This window comes from Panthera leo, chromosome B4 (genome assembly GCF_018350215.1).
Source record: "Panthera leo isolate Ple1 chromosome B4, P.leo_Ple1_pat1.1, whole genome shotgun sequence".
Lineage (NCBI taxonomy): Eukaryota > Metazoa > Chordata > Mammalia > Carnivora > Felidae > Panthera > Panthera leo.
The window spans coordinates 99,044,492-99,064,630 of record NC_056685.1 but is presented as its reverse complement, the minus strand read 5'-3'; positions in this window follow the sequence as shown (position 1 = coordinate 99,064,630).

Here is a 20,139-nt window from a genome sequence, read left to right as displayed (position 1 = left end):
GATCATTACATAAAGATTTTTGTACTGGGAAGTTACCTCACTCATAAAAGAAAAGAAAGACAGCTTCAGCACAGTCCCTGGAACAGCGAGACAAGGGAGAGGGGGGAGCTTTCTTGCAGGCAGCCCCCACGCCCCTGCTCTCCCCACAGTCATGGTTACATCTTTCTTCTGATTGTGTGTGACCCCAGTGTGAAATCGAATGAGAGTTTGTTGGAACAAGTCAGTGGAGCTTTCCTGCTCAGAAAGGGCTTATCTCAGTTCTTGGGGGGAAAGGAAAAAGGAAAATAAAAAAATACAAAGCAAAACAAGCATCACCTCCACTGTTGCCATATCTGAAACATGAAACCCTAGTCTGGTCATGCATTTTAACAATTCCCAGACGAGAGAAAATTATGTGTATTTTGATTTACACACAAATCAATAGTTGTCTGCTGTGATTAAACTATGCACTAGAGAACTGTACTGTAATTATATTCATGCCAGGCATCAAGGACAGATCCCCTGGGTTTTGAGTAGGTGTGAGACAGGAAAAAATTACCAGTCCAGCCATAGAAGATTGGAAAAAAAGTACTCACAAAGCTTTTCTTTCACAATGGTGGGTTTAATTACATATTCTTCATCTAACAAATAACAGTTCTTCAATCCTTGCTAAAATCATTGCATTTAAAAAATATGTGTCTGGGGGAACAGTGCTGTAAAACAGTTTTATCCATATCTCTGTGGATTCTCCATTGTTTTACCTGTTCCTATTGGGATTGGATCTTTTTGTGCTTCTGAAAATTGATAAAGCATGGGCACTAGGTTTTAATTTTTCATATTTCCCCTTCCTTCTATTATGATAATTTAAAGACAGGAAAGTCTGCAATTCTGAAATTGCAAATCACACCGCTGCCGTGAAGTGTTCAATTGCACATTGAAGTTTCCTGGAGAAGTTTCAAGGCCACTGATTTATGATCGGATCGAGGATCTTTCCCTTATTCTGTCATATGCTAGAGACGCTGTTGCTTTTTTCCAGCAACTGCTGGAGTGCCTTACTGTGTTTCAGGTTCTGTGGTCAACTCTATGAACACAAAGATGGGTTAGATATCGTCCCAGATTTGAGAGGCTCACCGTCTACTGAATGATTTGGGTAACGGTTCTCTTCAGTTCTTAGTTCACACTGTGTTCCTTACACACAAAATGGGCTGCCCCACTCCCTCCTTTTCTGGCACCTACAGAATTCCTTTTCTCCTATTTGGTGAGAATTTCTCTGCCATTCTCAGTGTTCTCCATTACATCTTCACTGCCATCTCCACCGTGGATGCCAAAGACAGTTTAAGGCCCTGCTAAGGGATAGTGAATTTCACCTGGGGGCAGGGTGGGTTCTTCACTTGCTCTGCCCGCAAGTTGAGAGGTGGAACATGCTCACATAGATGATGAATTTTAAGACAAGAGTATCAAGTTCCTTTTGGCCTAGCTTTCTGACCTGTGCACGGACATCATGGAGACTGTTTTCTATGAGAAGGGAATTTAACAGAAGATTAAGGAAGGCAGAAGTTTGGCTATTTGGGTTTGCTCTTTTCAGAATTGGGTTTAGTTTTCATTAGCCTGTAACACAGAAGTTGAATCACAGCTGAGTGTGGTTAGAAGCTGTTTTGTTTGGCTCACAGTATATGGTGGTGGTTGTTTTAAATTTGAGTGAGAGGCCAACTTTTCACATTTCAGGCATTTTATATAAAATCTAGAGTCTGACTTTTCTTGAAGAAAATCAGAAGATCTGGTAATCTGGCATGGGAAGGGTCAGCTGTTAGCAGCCACCTGGTGTAAGGACTATGGGTCTTTCTCTGTTACCACCAGGGCCTCATTGATTTGTATAACCTTCAAGATGACTAAAGACTTTTCAGACTCATCCTTTATGGGAAGGGGATGGGTCAATAATCATTGTAGTCAATAATCATTGGATACATTTAGTTGGTCCTGGAACCAGTTTCCTCTGAGAAGTTTTCACTGGCCAGTTGCATGCATGGTTCTGAGTGTGTTCTCATACCTCTTTAAAAATCTGCTGTGGTTTGTTCGAGATAACAGAGACTCAAAGTCATTGAGAGAGATCATGTGTAAGCCTGAGGGCCACTCACCTTGCCATCCAACTCCCCTTGGCCACGGTTGCTACTCTTTTCTCATAGTCTGAAATGTCCACTAGGAAAAGACTACTACACCTGGGAGCACCTGGGTGGCTCAGTTGGTTAAGCATCCAACTCTTGATCTCAGCTCAGGTCTTGATCTCAAGGTCATGAGTTTAAGCCCCACATTGGGCTCTGCACTGGGAATGAAGCCTACTTAAAGAAAACAAAACAAAAAATACTATGCCTGGCAAGTTGGGCGTTTAGAAGCAGAATTGTCCCTGGTGTTATGATCAAGACACCTGGAAATTCCTTTCATATATTTTTTTTAGACAACTAGTATTTATCAAGCCCCTTCTCTGTGCCAGACCTTGAAAACAGAGTAATGAATAGAAGGGATAAAAATCTCTCCCCCTCCCTGCAACTCCCATGTTTTAAAATGTTTTATATGCTGGGAGAGACAGATGGTAAACAACATGTCAGATTACCTTAAGTATAGCAAGGGATTATGTATAGTGTTGAGGGGGATAGGAGAATAAGGCAGAAAGAGGGAAGGATGTATTGGGATGAGGAGTTACAGTTTTAGATAAAGTTGTCAAAGAAGGCCACGTTCAGAAAGTGACATTTGAATAAGACCTGAAGACAGAGCGTGAAGGAATGGACCTTGCAGATGTCTGGGGGAAGGGAATGCAGAGACTATTCAAAAAACAAAGCCGCAAAGAAGTAGAAGTGGGTCTGGTGGTTGGATTGGAAAGTTCGTAAAGGTCCTTGTACTCCTTGTCTGGATTTTGGCTTTTGCTGTGAGTGGTTGGGCAGCCATGGTAGGTGGAGGGAAGTGGTTAAGCAGAGGAAGACAACTAATTTAGTTGTTCAACAGGATCTTTCTGATGGCTGTGCAGAAAATAGACTGAGGGGGCAGGCATGGGGGAAGGAAAACCTGTGAGGAGGCTGCTGCAATGATTCAAGTGAGGTATAACAGCAAGTAGGACCAGGGTGGGCATATTTTGGGATATATTTTGAGGGTAGAGATGGCAAGATGTGTTGATGGATTGAACGGGAAGTGTGAGAGGAAGAAAGGAGTCAAGGATGACCTCAAAGTTTTGATGCAAGTAATTGAAAGAATGGAATTGCCATCAAAGGAGGTGGGGGAGACTGAAAGAAGAGCTTGGGGGAAGGGGTGAATATTATTAGTATTTTTGGGATGTTATATTTGGTGATAAGGCAGCAAATCGTGGCTATTTCAACTAAGGTACAACTTCAAGTCTTTGACTATACAAATGTGCTATACAAATTCTAAATAATAATTAAGTGTAACCTTATTCTTATGCAATTAAGGAAAGATATGGCTAAAAAAAGATAAAGCATCGTTCTAACATTCAGACAACTTGAAAGGAGGCCAAATTTAATAACCTTCAATTTAACATTAGATTCTTCTATTATTAATGTGAATTTAAAAATCATCATAAAAACTAAATAGTCATTAGAAGTCACCTTGGGCTGAGAGCTGAGAGAATAATTTCTTACTTTAATAGACCTAAAATATATATTTAATGCTGATAATAGAGACACATAAAAAGTCGGTAGGAAGTATGCATGACTCACAAAGGAGGCATTGAGGACTTTTTAATCAAATTGAAACCTTTTATATAAAAGTTCTTTGAATTTTCCTGACTTTTTTGAAGTCAAAAGGTTTCCTAGAAGTAATCTCATTAAGCTGTAGTGAGAGTAGCCAGGACACATAATATTATTTCTAATTTATAGATCTGGCCGTGGAGGAAGACAGGATGCACAATAGAGTTGCTATATTCTTGGTGACTCAAAGACTAAACAAGGTTTGGAGCCTGCATTTTTTTCATTTCAGATAAGTTATTTCCCAACTTAGCTAAGTTGTTTTCTCTCTTTTGTGTAATAAACAAATGGAAAAAAAAAATCCCTGTTTTACTTTCTGTAATGGCTTCTACCATTTTAGTTCTAAAGGGTCACATACAAAAAGATTTTTCACATTAAAGGGGAGATTTGAGCTCTGGCAAAGTGTAGCTTAGTTTTCAGTCTCTAGGTTTTAAGCTTAGGATAAACACATACATTTTCCCCTCAAGATGCATGTGAAGGATGGTTCTTTGCTCCAAAGGTTTAAATGACCCAAGTGAACCCATTCCTATTGTCAAATTATAGCAAGATATGACGTAATATCAACGGTGGCCAGAAATCGTATTTATCTGTATCCAGTTTTCAGTATTTCCTTTAGAGATAGATCATGTATATGCAAACGAGAGAGTCATTTAACAAACATTTGTTGAGCATCTGCTAAACAGATAAATCTAATCAGTGAAGCAATGGGCTTTGATAGAGGTAATCCGAAGGTAAGAATATATCAGGATTATTTAGTTAGAATTTGGTGGACAATGTGATTATAAACACTTGTGCCACATACTTTGCCTTCCATGGTCTGAGATACAAGAAACCTCCACTGCCAGCCCCAGTTAGAACAATCCAAGGCAAGGACTTTTATTGGCTGAGTTTGTGCCATATCCTTACTCCTTGAACCAACAACTGTTGTTACCTTGGCCATGGGTTGCCATGACTTGTTGGATCTGGGTTATATGGCTGGAGGACTGCAAACCACAACTGTAGACACTATAGACTTACAGAGAATGGGTAGGGGGAGAGGAGCCATTTCCCAAAGGAAAGAAGGGTCAGGTACGGCTATTACTAAGGGAAAGGAGCCTGAGAAGACAATAGCAATAGATGTTAGCTAATAGGTGACCATAGGTGGGACACCAAAGAAGGGAGTCAGGTGTCAAGGATGATTTCTTCCAGGAGGTATTGTCTGACCTGAGTTGTTTTTAAAAACTGAGCTAAAAATGGAAAAAAGTAGGCATTCTGTAGTTATTTATGTGTGTATTTGTTTGCAGACACAGGAGATATTAGGGTAGTTAAGTAGAGGGAGCAGTGTATAAAGGTACAAAGCCCATAAAGGGAAAAAAGAGAATTCAGGGAACTAAGGAGCTTGGTGTGGCTGGAGCAGAAGGTAAGCTGATCACATAGTAAGAAATGATCACATTGTACACCATGGGATGGGAAGTCACCTACTGAATTTAAATCAGCTAATATTTACTGAGAACTTCTCCATGCCAGTGCCATTCTCTGCCTTTCACATGTGTTAGCTCATCTAATCCTCACATCAACCCTCTGAGGAAGCAAGGGTGACTTAAAAATATTTGACAACTCATATGGCATGATCATGATTACTGACCATCAAATCAGAATGGGACGGACCAGCAATAAAGCACCACTTAACCCACCATTGTGTGTATCAATGGCCAGCAGTGATAGATGTGGGCATTTTTATAATCCTTGTGTTATAGATGAGGAGACTAAGGTACAGAGTTGTTAACTTGCCCAAACACACACAGTAGATAACAGAGGAACCAGGCTTCACACCAGAGGGGGCTGGCTCCATACCACCTGTCTGTAAATGGGGAATATCAAATTCATTCTTTACGAAAAAGAACATGAGAGAGTGTAAGAACTGTGTCTGTGTTTTTTCCTTGTCATATCCTCAGTACTGTTTCTGACACCCGGTAGGTATTCCAGAACACTTGTTAAATAAGTGACCGGAGGACTCATTGCAGATTTGAGAAGGGCAGGTAAGACTGAAGCATTAATATAGATGAGAAAACAATAAAAACTTGAAGTAAAGAACCAATTGGAACAAGTACGGAACAAGTGGGTCATCAAATGGAAGATATTAAAGAAGTAAGAATACACAGAATACAGAGACTATTTAGATGTGAGAGGCGAGTCTCAGGTTTCTGTTTTGAACAACTAGGGAGGTGGTGTTTTCATTCACTGAGATAGGAAATACAAGGAGAAGGACAGGTTTCAGAGGTGGTTAAGATGAAGGCGGATAAGGGATCGTGAGCTGCTTTTGCAGCTGTGGAACTGGAGCATCTGCAGTTGTTGAGGAGGCTATTGGATTTGGAATCCAGTCACAGACCAGCGCTGGTGAGGTAGACTGGGGAGTAGACAGGATACAGGTGGAGATTAAAGGCATGGGGGTAAATGAAATCATTTGAGGGATGTATATAGCAAGGAGAGGCTAGAGAATGGAGTCCTGGAGCAGGTGAGAGAAGAGTCCCAAACAGAATGAGAAAGGGTGGCCAGAGGAGACACCAGAGAGAGTTTTCATGACAGTTAAAATTTGCAGGGGCATCAGTATGTGTGTTTTTCTGAGTAGCCTTGCTCTAAATGTGGAAAAGGTAGGCAGGCAGTGGGATTGATCTAGAATCTGGGTTTTTCCAGGCAGTTGTGGCTGACTACAGGAGAGGGGGTTGACGTTAGTGACAGGGGATGCGGCATGTTGGACAGACAGGAACAGCAGGAAGCGAGTGTAGGAGGGGCTTAATTAAGAGAAATTGGTCAAAGATGGGAGGTCTCAGTGAGTCAAAGAGAGGGTGTGGTGGGCATAAAGGACTCAGAGAGCTGAAGGGAAGTTGTGGTCAGAACTGAATGGGGTGCTGAATTTTAGATCAGGTCTGAAGGTGTAGTCATGGTCACGTGTATGAGAGGCTGAAGTGCAATGAACTTGTATTAGGGTTCTTCAGAAAAATGAAACCAATAGAAGTTTATATATATAAACTCGTGTGTGTGTGTGTGTGTGTGTGTGAAGAGAGAGAGAGAAAGAGAAAGATATATTAAAAAGAATTAGCCCATGTGATTATGGAGGTGGGCAAGTCCCCAAATCTGCAGGATGAGTCAGTAAGCTGAGGACCTAGGAGAGCCAATGGTTTAGTTCCAATGTGAAGAACTGGAGAATTGATGGTATATTTCCAGTCCTAAGGCCAACAGGCTCGAATTCCAGGAAAAACTGATGTTTCAGTTCAAATGTGAAGGCAGGAGAATTCTCCCTTACTAGGAGGAGGGTCAACCTTTTTGTTTTATTCAGGCCTTCAACTGATTGGATGAAGCACATTAGGGAGGACAATCTTTGCTTTACTCATGAGATGTTCATCTCATCTAAAAACATCCTCACAGAAACACCCAGAGTAATATTTGACCAAGTATCTGGGCACCTAATGGCACAATCAAGTTGACACATAAAATTTACTATCATAGGATGTGATCTATTTATCCCATATATTTTGTCTTTGCTCTGGTCTTTCTGGCCTTCTGGCTCCAAATTCCCACTTCAGCTCCTGCCTTTGGCCATTGACTACAAAAACTGAATCTGTTCATTGTAACTGTGATATGAAATTTCTGTGGAGACTGGGGTTGAGACCCAGGAATTGGGACTGAGTTTTGGTCCAGCTGTACAAAGAGCGCTTGCTAGGAAGGACCTGCTATTAAGACAGATATCAAGAAATATTGCTGCAGTTGTTTAATCTGTGCTCACTGCACAAAGCTCACAGAGAAAATCAAGGCTAAACTGGTTCCTTAGAGCATGTGAGGTCCAAAGAAAAGATTGCAGGCACATAATTTTATGTCACCCCTTACGTGAACTTGATGGAACAGATAACAGATGCTGGCTATGTCCAGGTGAGAGCTGAATTGCCCTCACTGTAGGAAGAGGGCTGTTGGAACACAAGTTCACTTGCTAGACACTACCCAGAGAATAGATTATGATTCAACCTCATGTTTCCTGAACAGAGCAGTGATCATGGAAATAATGGAAACTCTAAGTTTGTGGCTTCCAGGTAGTAAATGAATTATGAGGAAAATACCTGCTTTTGTTGAGTGATTCTTGTTGTCCCCAAATATAAAAGATTAGTAAGTGAGCTATCTCTTTTCAGGAGCTAATAGGATATTAAAAAGGCTACCTCTTTTGGGCCTCCAAGGTCTGGTTTTCTAGAAGTGACCCTTGACTGTCTGAAAAATTGAACAACTTGCCTGGGAATAGGCCTTGGGAGAGATAGGTATTATCATTCTGGACTTTCTTTTCTTAACCTCATTTTGCTTCAGATTGGCTATATTGCCACCCATACTCACCCCTATAGGACAGTCCACTCCTCTGAACTACAGGGAATGGAAAGTCCTCCATGTTTTCTATACTCCATAACTTGCAAAAGAACCTCCAAAAGTGTTCACTTATTTCTCTGCTTCTTAACTCAGCTGTTCAATGATTGGCTTGGATTTTTACCTTTTCATCTGTCTGGGATTGAATCTTGGCTCCATATTTTACATAATACGTAATCTTGGGAAAGTTACTTAACTTTTATGGATGTCAGTTTCCTTATCTATAAAATAGTGATAAGAATAGAATCTACCTTTAGGATACCATGAAGATCCAATAAGGTATTTTATATGGCTATTGAAATGCTTGGTAAACATCAAATGCTCAATAGGTGTTAGCTCTAGTTTTTTATTTTGTTATTCTGCACCTCAAATTTTTCAGGTTGTCTTTATAGGTATATAGCTGATCTATGTTTATTGACTCACTAAGAATAGAATGTTTACCTAACTGTGAATCATATTTTATTTTCTGTAGGTGACTATTATACATTTGAAAGTAGAAACAGGAAAATCTTGCTTTTCATAGTCTGCCTGAGTAACCAAACTTCACTTGATTAGGTGCATTTAAGGGGAGTGAGATGAGGGAATGGGTATTTGGGTGGTAAAATTCCATTCCCAAATCCAATCACTCAGCTTTCAACTGTGCAGGAAATCAGTGATTACATTTGTGATACTGATGACCTTTTTGCTCCTGACTCATCCCAGATGATGCCATAAGGAAACCATGGCTCTGGTAAATGGACATATAATTTGTTTCTTGGGTTTAACAGTGTATGAGTTGGAATCCTCTGAGTACTAATCTCCCTAATAAGGACAATTCCTGATCACAAATTATTTAGTCTATATACAGTTTAGAAACTTTGGAACGTTTAGATATTCAGCTGTTTCATAAGACAGACTATTCATATTCAGAGAATGTCTGCTGAATCCTCTGATTTGGTTCAGATAATATACATGCTTATGAAACTCTTGCCAAATGTATTGAACAACAAAGCAGTGAATCACGTGGCTTGGTCAATTCTGCCTTAGGTTATTCAGTCATTCTTCAAACATTTATACTGAGGACACATAAATGAATGTGATATAATCTCTGTTCTCCCAGGACTCAAGAACACATAGTACCTTTGTCAGAAAAATGTGGCAATTACAGTAGGAAACAACCATTTATCCATATATCCATCCATCTATCAATTCAATAAGTAATAGTGAAGCATTTATATGAGCCGGGCAAAAAGCTAGGTATAAGTGATTCAACAATGGACAGTATAGATGCTCCCTGTCCTCTTAGAACTGTTAAAACTCTTGGTAGAGATAAATAATTACACACAAATTTGTAGCATAAAGAACTAAATGCAAGATATGGGAACCACTTACAGTACATTGTGATACATGCAGTGTAAGGAGAGGAAGTAGATAAATGAAGGAAAGAAAGTAGATAAAAGAAATCAATTCAGAAGTGATTTATTTTTCCCCCTTTCTTCCTCTTCTTTTTTTCCCATGAGACTGCAAAGAGTGGAACCCCTGAGCAGAACAGTTTCATTCAAAAGAGGTCATAGGAGCAGGTTGTGTCTTTAGAAGTCTTTGTTTATATGAATTTATACAAAAGCAATTAGGGCTACAAATAGAAATAGCAAACATACTAACATAGTTGATGTCCTAAGGGGAAGAAAATCTGTATATTAGGTACCGGACAATGAGTAATCGCAGACACAAAAAGCTAAGAGTTCTTTATGACTCTTAGCTAATATGAATGTATTAGCACTGACAACGGTAAGCAGCCAAAAAGGACCACCTGAATACAGACAGCATAATGAAAGAAGATGTAGATTTGGACTCAGATGAGGACCGGACTTCTATTCTAAGTGTTTCTAGAGAGGAGGGCACTTACACTTGCAATTATTTATATTTTCCTGTACATATTTCTGCTTAAGATAACCGTTAGTAAGTTACATGTATTCAATTCATTTCATCATAGGAGTTGTACTTCCTTAAACATTGTCTCATTTTCCTCATTAGGTCCTTAGCTAAATTTTTTTTTCTCTTATTGTTGGTAAGTATCTGAGTCAGACAGAACCAACCAGCACTGCTGTCCTAGTACCCTGAGAAGGTTGGGCAGAGTAAAAAGCCCTCTGTAAGTTTTGGTACAAGGCCCTGAACAAGGGTATCTGAAAAGTCAGAGGTTCCCAAGTATATTTGTACATCAGAAACACCCATGGAGCTTTAAGAAAAAAAGAAAGAAACTGTCCCATCTTGGGGGATGCTGATTTAGCAGGTCTGGGGAAATAGGTGGGAATATAATTTTAGGAAGCCTGCTCAGGTTATTCTGATGTGCCCGGTCTGCCGTGGATTGCTGCTTCAGAACCACTGTTCCAGGTTATCTGTATGATTACTCATTCCTTTTCGCTTTCAGGTGGGTCACTCGTTTTAAAACTTTAAAAATAGACTTACATCAGTAGTATTTAATATTCTATTCCCTTCCTTTGTCCCACTTGTTTTCTTTCATCTCTTCCACATTTTTCATAGAATCCCAAAATTTGTAGATACATTGTGATTGTCCAACCACAATGCTTTGAGATAAGAGAGGATAAATACTGAACCATTTAGAGGAGTTCCTTACTTATTTTGTTTAGCTTTTTTTATGTTTTATTTGTTTTTGAGAGCACGAGAGACAGAGCACGAGCAGGGGAGGGGCAGAGAGAGAGGAGAAGGCCCAGAGTCCGAAGCAGGCTCCAGACTCCAAGGTGCCAGCACAGAGCCTGATGCAGGGCTGAAACTCACAGACCCCAAGATCATGACCTGAGCTGAAGTCGGACGCTCAACTGAGCCACCCAGGCGCCCCAGTTCCTTGCTTATTTAGCCCAGTAAATTTTTCTAGAAGACTCTCAGTGTTGGTAACAATTCACAAGTAGGAATGTGTTACAATGAATGCAAGATGGTTGAAAGAGATGTAGGGCAGAGTATATGACAATCTGCTTTTCAGCAGATTTCCAACATATTGTCCAGCTGGCTTTTTTAGACCATACCTTCTTGCCTCTGGTGTATTCTTTCAGTGTGTTATGCCCTAGCCCATTACTCATGACTCAGCTTCTGAGACCTGGCAACCTTTTCAATGTGGCCCCTTGGTTTGGCAGTTTGGTGATGGCTTTCCTTGTAGGACTGGGCTCATCTGGGCCATACTCTGCCAATTTGCATTTAGCCAATCAGCCTCCTTGGCCTTCTCCTGGCTTCCTTGTACCTTGGCTCCTTCCCTAAGCAAATGGCCTTTTGGAGTGACAGTACAAAACAAACAAACAAACAAACAACAACACTTTTTCCCAGTATTTGGTCAGCTTGATAGCCAAGTAATTTTTTCCTTGTGTTCAGCTAAGATCTCTGTCCATAATGTAACCATTATCTCCTTATCTGGTTCTCTGATGATCGATTTCACAGGACCCATTTTCCATTCCTTTAATAATATCTTTCATTCAACTCTAAATCTTCATCTTTTTCTTAAATGACTTAGTAAGTATAAAGCACTTTGAACAGTACCTAATATAGAGTAAACATTTTTATCATTATTTTATTTACATCCTTTTAACAGTACTGTGAACTTATATTAGTATTGTGAGGTCTTATTTATCTAATAAGTGGTTACTCTAATAATAGGATGGGGTAAGATTGCTGTTATGTCCCTTTTACTGCATTGCACTCACATACTGACTTCTGCTCTCCTCCACCCTCTCCCCTGGAACCCTCACCCTCACGCACCTCAGCTAGACTGCTGACTTTGAATTTGTTTTCAATGACAGTGACCTCCATATTCTTCTCCTTTGTCACTGGCGAGTACTTTTTCCTCTTGGTAAATTATGTATATTTTGGCAGTAACTTAATTGTGATATAAGGCATACAGATGTATTTCCCATTTTCATTTTCTATAAAAATTGCTGATTGTGCCGTCGTTTGTTTATGGTAGGAAGTTATGGTCAATAAACTCATATACATACATTTGCATTGCCCAGAAGCATGGTTTATAGAATGGCAGATGTTTTATTAATTGTTGATTTAGTTTCATTCTCCCTGGGTCTTTTTTCACTCTGGTGTAGAAACTTCTCCCTTAAGGTTCATCACATAAATAAAGTGTGATCAATGAGTTTGCCTTGAATCGCTTCTCGGCCTTTTGGCTAAGATCAAGTGGAGTTTGCCTTGAAATAATTTTTGGAGCATGATATGAAAATCCAGAGTTGGCCAAAGACCTTTCCCGGTAGGACTTGGCTTAAGTATGAAGACAGAGGACATGATGTAATTGTGGCAAGAGTCAAGGTAGGGGCCAGAGGTTAGTTGGTTATTTGATAAAGTCTGCTAAAGCTGGGAATTAAAAAAAAAAAAACTTTAAAAAACTTTAGTTTAAACTTAAAATACACAGATTCTCTTTCGCTGTCAGGTCCGACTTTTCCTTGCTGTGAGTTCATTGTTTGGAGTTTGTGTCTTTATTTGTACATAAACCCCTCTTGTCATGCATCATTTACAACATCCAGTTTTAATTTTGTTTAAATGGAGCAAGACCTTAGAACCCCTTGTAAAGTGGGCTGAGTGTGCTCTCTGTCTAGACTACAATTTTATTTTTTTTTATTTTTTTATTTTTTTTTAAATTTTTTTTTTCAACGTTTTTTATTTATTTTTGGGACAGAGAGAGACAGAGCATGAACGGGGGAGGGGCAGAGAGAGAGGGAGACACAGAATCGGAAACAGGCTCCAGGCTCCAAGCTGTCAGCACAGAGCCCGACGCGGGGCTCGAACTCACGGACCGCGAGATCGTGACCTGGCTGAAGTCGGCTGCTTAACCGACTGCGCCACCCAGGCGCCCCTAGACTACAATTTTAATATACTGTATTTTTTCCTAAACTTTTACAGTTGTCTTACCCACACCTGTATGGACAATAATTTTTAAAGGCACTCTTTTGAGTTTGTTAAGACATTCAACTAAAGTTTTACAAAAAACAATCTTTCCTTTTTACATGTATGTTTTATCAGCTTATATAATATTGAATATAATTACATAATTCTAATCACAAATACAGTGGACATAAACATGTCTGGGAGTGAAGACAAGTGACCCCTTATAATGTATCTGATGAACAAAGAAGTGCAGAGGCTGCTGGAGATCAGTCCCTCTTTGGCCATCAGTCACTGTAGGTTTTAAAAAGGGACAGAGATTGTCAGGTGTAACCACATGTCCCAATTTGTGCCAGTTGTCCTGGCTTAATTATTAAGTGCACCATTGTCACTTAATAAGGTCCTGGGTAATAAATGATAGGAACACCCCTAGAGTTGGTTAACCCAGTTAGTCTTGTTAAGTTGATTAAGAATTTCTACTGAATTTGGTTAAAGTTTTATTATCGCTAACTTGACAATGCTCATCAAGTCTTGCCAACTGGTTGCTAGAATTGGAGTTGTTGAGGAGCTAAAGTTCTTGAGTAAGATTGGGAATGGTGTCAGAGCCAGCGAGTAGCCCACGTGGCTGTAGAGGGGCTGTGATTGAGGGCTTCACTACTGCAGTGGGGCTCCCGGGCTTCTGCTGGGTGGGATCCCTCACTCAGACACAAAGGTATGAGATACAGCAATCATCTCCAGCACCAAAGGTAAATTTCATTGATGTGGGAATCACAAGTATACCATCTTCCTGTGGGGTGTGTGTGTGTGTGTGTGTGTGTGTGTGCATGTTTTAAGCATTGATAAATGTGGTTAACTGACAGTGATATTAAAAGCTTCCCTCTTTACTTTCTGGTAGTGTTTCTGGGGCTGGGTCTCCTTGGCTTCGCCCATTTTCTCCATTTCTGCAGGCACTTTCCTGAAGTCTCCCTTCCTCAGGCCCTCTTTCACTTGTTCTGTCCCAGCACTGCCTCTTCTTCATCTGGTTCAGAATCCCTGAGAGGATGCTGAACACTTGTGTGTCCTGTTCTGTGGAGAACGAACCCTGCTCAGTGCAGCCATGCTCATTTCAGAAGACCACCCCTTCGCTCTCCCTCCTGTCACACACGCTGACCTTTTCTGCTGTGTGACCTCTGTGTTGGTTTCTGTGCTTGAAGGACAGCAGCATAGCTATAGTCCCTGGAATGGGTTAAGCTTGGAGTTGGCTCTAGGTCCTGGCATCTGGAAGATCTAATCTTCTGTGTAATTGAGTGCTGAGCTTGGAGTTGGGGGCAGAGGGCCAATGTAGAGGCATTCATGGGCCCCGAAGACTGCTATTGCATTAATACTTTTTAACACGTGTTTTTTTAATGTTTGTATTTATTTCTGAGACAGAGAGAGACAGAGCATGAGCAGGGGAGGGGCAGAGAGAGAGGGAGACACAGAATCCGAAGCAGGCTCCAGGCTCTGAGCTGTCAGCACAGAGCCTGACACGGGGCTCGAACCCACGAACCGTGAGATCATGACCTGAGCCAAAGTCGGACGCTCAACCGACTGAGCCACCCAGGCACCCCAGTGCTTTTTAACACTTTGATTCAGCTTCAAGTTAGCCAGTAATTGAGTGTTTGCTATATACCTGAGGACAGTACTAGTTACTTTCATAAATGCTATGGCGTTTAGTCCTCACAACCACCTTTTGAGCTAATACTACACATAACGCACACACGCATACACACACATACACAGACTTTTTTTTCAAACAGATGAAGATATTAAACCTCACAAGGTAAAAAAAAAAAAAAAAGAACTTGCCCATGGTCCCACAAACAGCAAGTGTGGGTCTGAACCTGATACCTTTGACTCAGCATCTCCTGCTTCCCAGAAGACCTTGGTGTCCCTTTGACGTAAAGAGTTGTTCAGAGGGTATTGCTGTTTGCACACTGTGAGCAAATAGATTAGTGCTATGGTTTTCAGGTTTTCAAAAATATCATAAAACCTGTTATTTAAATGAAGTCTTTTGAGGAAGATCCTAATATAAAATGGCCAAATACAAAGCTGGTCTAAACAGGTGGAGGGCGTCTACAAACATCTCTACTATTTTTCTGCCTCCCCTACCTCCAGCCCTTGAAAGCCGGATGCAGGGCACAGTTTGACAACACCGGATTAGTGCTATCATACATATTGTCCATTTAATTCAAGTGGCTCAAAAAAGGTGTGTAGTAAGAGATCACCATCCATCCCGTCAGCCAGCACCGAGTCCCTTTCCTGGAAGCGACTGAAACTATTCTCCCATGTTCATCATCTGGTGCTTCGTTATCTGCACACGAGCAAGTGAATATCCAGTCTTTTTTTTTACTCTTTGGTGAACAAATTGATATATTTTGCATTTATGATCTTATTCACTTTCCCAGTCATCCTTTGGAGTTCAAAAGACCAAAAACAACATTTTCATTTTTTTTTTAATGTTTATTTTTGAGAGAGAGAAAGAGAGAGAGAGAGAGGGAGAACAAGCGAGCATGAATGGGGGAGGGGCAAAGAGAGAAGGGGACAGAGGATCTGAAGCAGGCTCTGCTCTGATAGCAGTGAGCCCAATGTGGGACTTGAACTCAGGAAGTATGAGATCATGACCTGAGCTGAAGTTGGATGCTCAACCGACTGAGCCACCCAGGTGCCCCAAAACAACACTTTTCATAAAGTACTTTGACAAGTAGTGGCTGAGTGGTAGAGTGACCAACCAGCTCAGTTCATCTAGGACTGAGGGATTTCCTGGACACCGGCCTTGCAGGGCTAAAACTACAGCAGTCCCAGGCAAACTGGAAAGTTGTCCACAAAGCCATGAGGACATAAGATTCGGCTCCTGAAGACCATTCTCCAGGGTACCACAGAACCACTGTTCCCATGACCTGGACCTTTTTGTTCCTGGTCCCTGTGGTCAGGTGAATGGCAGGTAGTTTAAGGAGTCTACTTAACTCCTTTGTTCCTGGTCTTGATTGATCTGAAAACCAATAACAAAGGTGGCCCCATCAAGGAGATTAAAGAACTATGCCTTTTTGTTTTTAAAGCATAGTTAGAATATGGGCAATACCTCTTTACTTATTCTTAAAGTAAATTTTAATATTTTTTAAGGTAAGTTAATAGATCTATTTTTAAGGTTACCTAGTAGAGAAGTGTCTTTTTTTAAATTTTCTGTGGATTTCATTTATTTTTTTTTAATCACTTTTCTTTATTGGACATAAATAAATGAGTATTGCTGAAGAAGAAAACCTCACCTTTCATTAGTTGCAATGTGTAGTAAGCTGTATTGTTTGGTGGTGTGATTGAGTGCCATAAAAACAGGACTTTGCAGTTGCTTACTGATAACTTTTCCTTAAATTCTGAGCCCAAGCTCCTTCATTGCCTGAATGGAGATAATGACACCTGCCTAATAGGATTAGTGTGAGATGCCAAAGTGCTTGGCAAATTGCATTTGCTTGATAAATGGTAGTTTTCTTTTCTCCCTGGTATGGTCCACGTTCTGCCTAATCAAATAATCTCATTAGCAGAGAGTTATCAATATGTTGATAATAAAGGTTTACCATGAAAAGTTTACCAAATAGGCATGCAGACATGAGGGAACTTTCTGAGTAATAGAAATATTCTTTTTTTTTTTTTTAATGTTTTTTTAACGTTTATTTATTTTTGAGACAGAGCATGAACAGGGGAGGGTCAGAGAGAGAGGGAGACACAGAATCTGAAACAGGCTCCAGGCTCTGAGCTGTCAGCACAGAGCCCGACTCGGGACTCGAACTCACATACCGCGAGATCATGACCTGAGCCGAAGTCGAACGCTTAACCAACTGAGCCACCCAGGCGCCCCAATAGAAATATTCTTTATTTTGATCTGGATGATGGTAATATGGGGGTTTACATATGTAAATATTCACCAAACTGTGTACTTAGGGTTTATGTATTTTGTTGTATGCAAATTAATCTTCAATTTCAAAAAGTACTCCAAATATAAAAGTCATTTGTATTGATTTGTAAGAGTCTTTTAAAGCAGGAGAGGGGTCATAATCATAGAAATTTATTGCTAATTTAGTCTTAGTGGGGGCAGAAATAGATTTATTAGAGTGTTTTAGTAATTCAAATGCCAGCTAAGCCTAATATTACAATACGTACTTCTCCGTTTCTCTCTCTCTCTCTTTCCCTCTCCCTCTTTCTTTCTCTCTCTCTCTCTCTCACTGATGTTTATAGAGTGATGGACACTGCTGTGTTCTGTGTGCAATGGGGAGAGATGATGATCACTCAAGGTCTAAATCACTTGCCTTTTGCATTCTCCATGGAATGTATGCTAAAATATTACTTTTTCCTCCATTGTTATTTGGCTTCCCAGGAAACCTCAGCTAACCAAACTTGTAGTAGTTCAGTTTTAATCTAGTATCTGAATTCGAGGAAGACAGCCAAAGTCTATACTCCATGGAGCAACAGCCTTATAAGTGATTTTGGAAAATGGATTTGGAAAAAGCCTTTGGGCACTGGGCCTACACAGAGCTCACTCATAGACCCCTGGCAACAACACTTAGCACAAAGTAGTTGGATTAAAAAAGAGAAAAACACTGGCATTTTGAAACTGATTTTTACATTGCAACGTTTATTATAATCTGTCTGTGGCATCCTGTGTTTAAGGAAATAATGTTATCATCTATTTCCAGAAATGGTTTAGATAATTTCTTGGAAACCCTTCCCACGCTTTTGTATTTTGGTATCTCTTTATTATTTCCTACTCAGCCAGACTGACCACAGGGACACTGGGAATTCTAGGGCTCTGGAATGCACTAGCCTCCTACTTTCACATGCTGGGGACACACATGAGATCATCTGGAAAGGGGAGGGGGAGTCATGGTATAGAGGAGAAGCTAAATATAGTTATTTGGCTCAACTGAGGGAAAATCTAACCACCACCATCACCACCACCACCACCACCACTGTGGCCTTATATCATGGGGAGAGGGGAATATTCAAGGGAGCTTCCTGGGAGAATCTTATGAGACACAGTGTCCCAATTCCCTGGTTGGTGGTGACAGGTGATCTCAGAATGGTAGCAGACCAATCAGTGATTACTGAAAACTCAGCAAGGAGGAAAAAGATGACTAATTCTAAGAAAAACAAAAAATTTACAAGAAAAGAAACATTGAAAACTATATGATGCTGCTGTGAATAAACATTATATAATCATAATAATGTAATCCTGAATATTGATTTAAACTAAAATTATAATGGAAAGATAAGTGGAAAATTAGGAGTTGTTTAGTTGTGTGTGTGTGTGTGTGTGTGTGTGCGCGCGTGTGTGTGTGTGCGCACACGTATGAGCGTGTTGAATAGCATGAAAGCTAATTCCTCATTTTCGATAGTATGGAGTCAACAGATAATACTAAATTGGAAGTCAAGAACTAGCAGTATAAACCCACTATGAGAAATACGGAAGTAAGAAAGAGCTATAAGAATTAAAAGTAATTGCCCTCAGGAAGTAGGGAATAAGAATGTAACTTTGATAATTGAAATTAAGTTAAAAATTAACCAAAATTTCTCTTAAGTCATTTCAGCTAATTCAACCATTAAAATTAGAGCCCTTCCTGAAGAAATTAGGGTGAGGGAAAAGTAGGACAGCCAAAGGTAAGAATTTTCGTTGAAAGTGGAAAACAGGCCAGAGTTCTGATGTCATTAATTAAAGCTATTGGTGCACAAGCATCTCAAAATGGACCCTAGTAAGGATAAGAAGGCCTGGAAAGTGACTTTTGTAACATGTTACTTTTCTTCCAGAGGCTGTTCAAAAGCTGGTTCTGTAAAAAAGTACCCTAACAGATCCTGAACACTTGAGAATACAGTCCGGGCAAAGTAGTGGCCAAAACATTTATTCTTTTATTACTGTTATTTTTTACTCCACCAGCTGCTTCTACTGACCTGCTTCTACTGACCTGACTCTACATTCTCCCCATCCCTTCTGTAGAGTTACCTCTATTGGATTATAACCATGCTCACATATTTTCCCGAATTCTAGATTGTTGTGGTGCCCATCCCTGACTGTGAGGGAGTTTCTTTGCCAAAGCAGAATCATTCTTACTCCATCCTATGATCTCCTCCTACCGCAGAGCTAGAAGCCTGGGAACTCCATTTCCAGAATCACTTGCCAATAGCGTTTCCAGTTAGATCTGGTCATTTGGTCAGTGGGAGGCACTTGTGAGACATCTGGAGGCAGATGTGATACATACTATACCCAGCAGTTGGAGGGGGGGAGGGGCGGTAAATGGATATGAGATTTTGCACAACAGGTAATCATCCGTTGTGGTGTGGCAGGCAGCTGTAATATCTGGTGGTAGTTACTGGGGATTCAAGCAACATCTTGATTCTCTGAAAGTAATGGCAAACTTGACAACTAGTGATATTTCACCTAAACCTTAGATTTACAAAGATCTGGTTTTGAATCCTGACTCCTCCTTTTAAAAAACTATGTGACCCTGAGCTAGATTTTTTTATTCTTGACAAGTTTGCATCCATCCAATAAAGATAACACCATTTATCTCATAGGTTATGAGGGATAAATATGATACAGGTAAAAATGCCTAGAAGACTTGGCACTGCAGTAGGTTTTTGATAAATGGTACTATTACTATTGATATTTGTGTACTGTTTGCCACCTGCTATGGTTGCTATTTATGCTCTAGCTTCTGTGCAATCACTAGGCAAGAAACCCTTATTCAGGGTGTTGGATTGAGGAGTGGGATGGCTCGTACATTCTTTCTTCCACAGGCTTCTTTTACAGCTGGAGAATGTCTACATCTTTCCTTGTCCCTGCCTCAGAGCATAAGCTGGAGCTCACTAGATACCCAGACCTGTCTGTGCGTATGACATCAGGACTGATCAAGTTGTCTGGGACCTTGGCACATATGTTTTGCTTTTTTTGTTTTGTCTAGTTTGCTTCTTTTAATAACCTGGGAGTACAATGGCCCCTCCCTTTTTTCCCTTGTGATGAGCTAACATTTGATTCTTATCCTTGTTTCTGCTTCTTTTTGAGAGTCAATCACTTCTTCCTATTCTCCTGAGGTCTCCATCCTTAAGACAGATTGATACTTATACCTTTGGGGGCTTTCACAACAAATCTTGTTGC